Source organism: Mesoplodon mirus, assembly GCF_964341445.2.
Source record: "Mesoplodon mirus genome assembly, chromosome: 3".
Classification (NCBI taxonomy): domain Eukaryota; kingdom Metazoa; phylum Chordata; class Mammalia; order Artiodactyla; family Ziphiidae; genus Mesoplodon; species Mesoplodon mirus.
In genome coordinates, this window is record NC_138978.1 from 74763400 (window position 1) to 74770698 (window position 7299).

The following is a 7299-nucleotide window of genomic DNA, read 5'->3' on the forward strand; positions in this document are numbered from 1 at the left end:
GGTATAATTGATAAAAATGTACCAATCCCCCAAAATATTAATGATACAGAAAGTTTATTGACATGAATTTTGTTATACTTTATACTAGAGTGGATAGCTTTGCAATTTTTATTTTTCAAAAACACTTCTTATGTTTCGAGCACATTAAAAATCTTAAAATAATATTAAGTTCACTTTCTACTAACTCAACATTCAAACTGTGAGCATATTGATTCATAAATTGACCTTTCTACTCTACCAGTATTTGGCACAGGAACTGAAACAGAATATTGAATAAGTTTTAACAACCATGTTAAAAATAAATGTTTACATTTATCAAGAGAAATTGTGACATCAAAGGAAGTAAACATCATGTCCAAAGAACAACTTCCTAGAATTCAAGGGGAATTTCCCCAGCTCCAACCCCCTCCTTGAGGATACCCAAAAGTAAATTATTTAATCAACAGATGATGATTGCTGAGAGTTCAACAAATTCAGAGCACTCAGAACTTTGGGGAATTTTAAAGAAAAAACATTTCACTTTGTTTTATAGAGCTCTTAGTATTTCAGAATAAATTTATTGACCAAGATGAATTATGATAAACATAAGAATTTACTTCCTCAAAACAGATATTTGTATGTGTAATCAATTCAAGATGGGCAATTTATAGGTACACACACATATACTACATACACATATACTTATATCAATTCATACTGGGTAAATTGGACAGAAATTTTGTCTGTTTTCTTGTTTAGGAGTTGTCAAATATTTCTTACATTTAAAGACTGCTCTAGGACATGTGGAAGATGAAAGCTAGAGAAAAGAATGATGCAATAGAGAATCATATGCCTTTAAAAGGAAAATATTCAGCACTAATGTTGTATAATGCTGGCAGCTAGACAGTACAGCATATATTCTGTTCTCCAAGCAACAAAGCACCAGAATGGGTACATGGCAGACACAGCTCGGGGCTCCAGCATGAAGGAGAATGTATTTGTGGAAGTCACAGAGTATAAATTAAAAATTAAAGTCATTTGTCTTTGGGCTGGGGAGGACGTATGAATACCAGACTCACTAACAAGTTTGATGTCAGACAGTGGCAACATTAAAGTTACATGTATTTAATGTATCTGACAAATAATAGGTGTTTAGTAAATATTAGTGTTGTTTCCTTCTTTCTTTTGAACTGTGTTTCCTTACTTTTTTGTCCATTACCATAATGTCTGAACTCTGTTACTAAGAGTATAGCCACTTGTGCTGGGATCATCTCATGGTTCTTTGTTCTCAAGTAAACAAACCTAATCTGATTAAGCATTAACCAATAGTAGGTGATTGGCTCTGTCAAGAACCAGCATGGGGAAAGCAGAAGCCAGTTGAAATAAATATAAATTAAATTCATCGGAGCATTTCCATCGCTCCATATTTAGTTTCTTCATGATCTGTATATTACAAAGATAAACATGCCAGAGCTTATCTGCTCTGTGGACCGCACTTAATATAAAAGGGGGAAACCCTTTGTGTTTTCTATCAGAATATGATTTGATCAGATTATATAAAGCTTCATATAGACAGATATTGACGTTCATGTCACAGTTATTTTTATTATGCAGATGTGCTGATAAAATTCTTTTTCTCCTTTCACATCTTATCCTTTCCAAAGAATGTCTATAATTTCACTCCTTAAAATAGTAAATCCAAATGGTAAGAATTCTCCATGAAAGGATCATAAACATTTACCTGTTACTTCTATATTTGTAGGAGTGATAACTAATGCCTAGAGATTGGATCATAATTTGTTCAATTTATCCAACCAAACCAAAGCCCTTTATGGGAATTTCAATGTCCAGTCTATTATTTAACCTCATGAATGAAAATACCATGTTGCCTCACTTTAAAAAATTCATTGCAAGGGTTAAGAACAGATGAGACGGGTATCTGCAGTCTCCTGGAATCACAAATGTACAAACAAGAGAACTAATTTTTCTCTACTGTTTTTACAAAAAAAAGAAAAGCTTTTTTTCACACTAGGCAAACAGCAACTGGTTTAGTCTCATAAATTTACATATCATAAGTAGTGTCAGTATTCAGGCAGATTAGATTAGCAGGCCTTGTGTTAACATCCAAGGAAAAAAAAGTTAAATATACCCAAAGTCATCTGGTTAATTGGAGGAGGTGGGGAGAGATGAGGTTGCTTCCATTAAGTTCTTTTGGAACAGTTGCAAGATCCACAAAATCTGTTTTTAGTTCCGTCATTCATCCTGTTGAATGTGTGATGTGTTTTCAATTTAATGATAATCGCCCTTTCCATCTCTTTGATAATTGCCCTCTCTATTATCATTTATGGAGATTCAAATTATAAATCAAGAGAAGACAGTCAGAAAAATATTATGATTGTCCCTTCTGAGGCCAGAGCAACTCAAGTAACACTGCCAAAGTCTGAGAGCTTAAGCTATTTTCATCTACATGTTTCTGAACATTTTATTTTAGGGTCCAATGGTTTTCATAAAGAGGGGGCTGCATGACAATAACAGGACTGAATGGTAATAGATGCAGAGACTGTAAGTTTAGCTTCAGTTTAACACTTATAAATTTGTATTTGAAATCAGAAACTTGCTCTCCTAACTATTTGGAAGCAAAGGTGAGGGGTCAGCCAGAAATGTTTGCTATTTGTCACCAGGTGTCCCCTTGAAAGATATTGCACAGCCCTGCCTCCCAGGAGCTAAACTCTCCCTCTACTCTTGGCCTGTTTGGGGAAAAAAAAAATATATTTTCACTGGATACGCACAATGATCCACACAATGAGATAAGTGCAAAGACATAAGTGAGCTTTTATCTAAGATGCCGGGAATCATCTCCCAAAACAAAAGCAGGAAAATAAAAAAATATACCAAGAAATGGCTCAAATGGCTCTTCAAGGTGGTAACTGTGGTGTGCTGGCGCCAGCTTGTACCTGGTCAGGAGATCTTATTATTAAATTTTCAGGAATTTGGCAAGCTGCTTGTTTCCCCAGAAAGCCACTATTAATAATTAGTCGTATAAATTTTGAATTAAATACATTATATTAAAAAAAGGTAATAAATACACAGAACTCACCACTTCCTAATTATTGTAGTACATTGTATTATTTTTTTGTGTTCTTGAGGATATTTTGGTCTATTGTCTCTGAATGTCTAGAAATACCATATAATGGTGTGATATGGAGCATTCCTCCCCAACTCTGCTTCCATAACTTCCTGTTAGTAGTTGGAAATTGGCAATGGTATTTATACCATTACATCAGAAAATGCTGCAAATCATCAATTTTCCCCAGAGAGCTGGTTGATAAACATTCTGCAGCCCAGTCTGGACAGTGGTATAGTTTTGAGAGAGGAAGAACCTTGGAACTGGAATGAGCTGGATTTCTTTTTGGCTCAGTCAACTAGTAGCTGTGATACTGGGCAGTTTACTTGAACTCTCTGTGCCTTAATTTATCTCTCTCCTGCTTAATACCTTTCAATATCTTCCCATTACTCTTAGGATAAAGTTCAAAATCTTTAAGGCCTTTTTTTTCTTATCTTTGCCGTGAATTTCTTTACTCCTGGAATCCTGTAAGTTCCTCCTGCTGAAGCACCCTTGAATTTGGAGTGCCTTCCTTTCCCTTCTTTGTGCTACTCACTCCTACCCCAGATTTAGGTCTCAGTTTAAATGTCCCTTTCTCAAGGTAGACTTCCCTGAGAGCAGCCCCCGTACCTCGCATAAAATAGGTTAGGACCCCTTGCCGTAGATTCCCACTGAATCCTGTAAGTTTCCTTCCAATCACTTGTCAAAAGTGTAACAACATTATTTTGCACGTAGTCATTTGTTTAGTACCAAAACCCCCTTTCACCTGTATTTCATGCATGTTGCTATCATTCTCAAGTTTGGCCCTATGCCTGTAGATGTCCTCTTTGCTAACCTAACCACTTAATCTGTAGGGTTTCTGTTTTAATAACAGCAACCCTCTTTTCAAAATCACTCATTCTACCTGAGAGGTGCTACAGGACAGTGTTTAAGGAAGGGGGCTCTGAGACTAAGCTCTCTAGATTTGAATCTTTACCATCTATGAGCTGTGTGGCCTTACCAACCTCTCTCTAATTCCATTCTTTAATTTATGAAGTAGGGTTAATAACACAATCTACTTCCTAAGGGTTGTGAAAATGAAGTAAGTTACCCGCTGCAAAGTGCTTAGATCAGTGTTGATCACAAAGTCATCAGTATTTAACTGTTTGATATTATTCCTACTTGCTTTAACTCTAGCTACACTTCCCCTAATTATGTCACTTCCCTAGATGCCCACTTCTATGGAGACTCACCTCCTCCCTTACCTTTGATGATTATAGACAATCCCACAGCTTTAATTATCTCATCCATTGGAAGGACACCCAAATCTCTAGCTCTAGTATCTCCCCTAATTTTTTTTTTTTTTTTTTCTTTTTGCGGTATGCGGGCCTCTCACTGTTGTGGCCTCTCCCGTTGCGGAGCACAGGCTCCGGATGCACAGGCCCAGCGGCCATGGCTCACGGGCCCAGCCGCTCCGCGGCATATGGGATCCTCCCAGACCGGGGCACGAACCCGTATCCCCTGCATCGGCAGGCGGACTCTCAACCACTGCGCCACCAGGGAGGCCCTCCCCTAATTTTTAATGTTACATTTCCAGCTACTTATTCTCATTTCCGTGAGACTTTTTTTTTTTTTTTTTTTGTGGTATGCAGGCCTCTCACTGTTGTGGCCTCTCCCTTTGCGGAGCACAGGCTCCGGACGCGCAGGCTCAGCGGCCATGGCTCACGGGCCCAGCCGCTCCGCGGCATGTGGGACCATGGCTCACGGGCCCAGCCGCTCCGCGGCATGTGGGATCTTCCCGGACCGGGGCACAAACCTGTGTCCCCTGCATCGGCAGGCGGGACTCTCAACCACTGCGCCACCTGGGAAGCCCTCCGTGAGACTTTTTGATACATCAAACACAATGTACCACACCCGAACTCATCATTATCACATCAAACCCGTTCATTCTTTTGACAACTGTATTTCTGTTAATAGCATCCCAGTTTCTTCAGTGAGGCTACAACTTTCTAATTCATCTATGTCTCTTCCCTCTCCTTTACTGCACATCTTAGTAGTTGCCATTTCCTACTGATTGTCTCTGAAATACCTCTTGCATCTTTTTCTTCCTTTTAATTTCCACTGCTCCCACCTAGTCTAGGTTCTCATTAATCTCTTTCTTGTCTGGACTGTAGTAATAGCCTACTATCCAATCTTCACAGCTTTAGACTCAGCCTAATATAACTAGGAGCGTTTTTATAGAATTAGACATGTTCATAACACAGGTTTCTCTTCCTCCCTCTCTCTCTCAATTGTGTGATGTTGTATGTCTGTCTTCTGTCCATGAAAGTGGAGACCTTGACCAACTAGTTCACCTCTGGATCCTCAGTACCTAATAGTATGAAAAATGACTATTTACTATTAAATGTAGTACTATTATTATTAAACATTACTATAGTATTAACATATATTATTAATATAGTATTATTAAGAGTACTATTAAATGTTAAATATTGCTAAAAGTATTTCTTGGATTATTGAATAAATCCATCTTCTGTCCTTGCTCTGATCTATAGTACACACACTTCATCTACTTAAATTAGATTTCTGGTTAATTCACTCCTCCTCTCAAACATCATCTGCCCTTCCCCATTTATTGCCTCCTGCCTAATGTCCCCATCCTGGAATATGCAGCTTCAATTAAGAGGCCAGACTTACCTCCATGAAAGCTCCATTCCACTCAGAATTCAAAGAGTTTCATTGTTGTCATTTTAATTAGGGAAATGACAATATTAGCTGTGATTTCAAAAGCTTCCTCAGCCTATATAATGCAGGACAGTAAACAGAATTGCTAATCTTTCCTATCAATTACACTTGCTTCTAAAACAGAAGGCTCAGTTAGGAACTTACCATCATAGTCCAGGCATGAGGACACCAATCAGGGAAAACAGATGAACATCTTTAAATGACAAAAATATTAAGTCTGTGAAATTTCCTCCACACTTTTCAAAATAAATTTTTCGGGGCTTCCCTGGTGGCGCAGTGGTTAAGAATCCGCCTGCCAATGCAAGGGACACGGCTTCAAGCCCTGGTCCGGGAAGATCCCACATGCCACGGAGCAACTAAGCCCGTGCGCCACAACAAGAGCCCACACGCCTAGAGCCCGTGCTCCGCAACAAGAGAAGCCAACACAACGAGAAGCCCGCGCACTGCAATGAAGAGGAATCCCCACTAGCTGCAACTAGAGAAAGCCCGTGCGGGGCAACGAAGACCCAACGCCAAAACATAAATAAATAAATAAATAAATAAAATCTATAAAAAATAAATAAATAAAATTTTCTTTTCTAGACGTAAAACACAATGTAAGACGATTCTGGAATTTTCCTCTATTTTACTTAAATTCATTCACTGCAACTTTTCTTTAGATAAGACGTCAATGGATGCACTTTTTCTCTAAACTGTCTTCTTTTTATTCTTGAGCTTTTTTTCCATATTGAATTATCTTTTCTCAGTATATGGTCAGAATTTTACTTCGTTTGCTTCTTGATGATTAAAATGTTGCTTTTATATTACTTGGAACTTAATTTTTCTTTAATCTTATAGGTTTTTACCCTAAACTACAGTTTAAACAATACTTTCTTAATTGATTTTTAAAGTCCTGACCTTTCATTTTTTAATACTGATACTGTTACCCACTCTATCCAGTCAGGGCCAACAAGAGTCCTCCTGCCTGGTGTCGCTCCTGCCAATAGACCAAGACTGAGTTCGGTTTGGAAGCAAAGAAAGCTTTATCTTTTTTTTTTTTTTTTTTGCGGTATGCGGGCCTCTCACTGCCGTGGCCTCTCCCATTGCGGAGCACAGGCTCCGGACGCGCAGGCTCAGTGGCCAAGGCTCACGGGCCCAGCCGCTCCGCGGCATGTGGGATCTTCCCAGACCGGAGCACAAACCCGTGTCCCCTGCATCAGCAGGCGGACTCTCAACCACTGCACCACCAGGGAAGCCCCCAAGAAAGCTTTATCTTTGATCAAAAAATGGAGCGGTGCGAACTCGCTGCTCTAGATACACACTCTTTCTGACAGGCCGTGGGCCGGGCTGCTGTATACGGGTCCTGGGGAGAGGGCGGAGCTCTGGCAGGACGGGCGGGGCAGGCGGAACTGTGTTTCTCAGGCTCCAGAGGGCGGTGCTAGGCGCAGCGTTTCTGCGCACGGCCTGCCGCCGCCATCTTCAGTTACAGTGTTGTGTTTGTTGCTTGGGCGGGA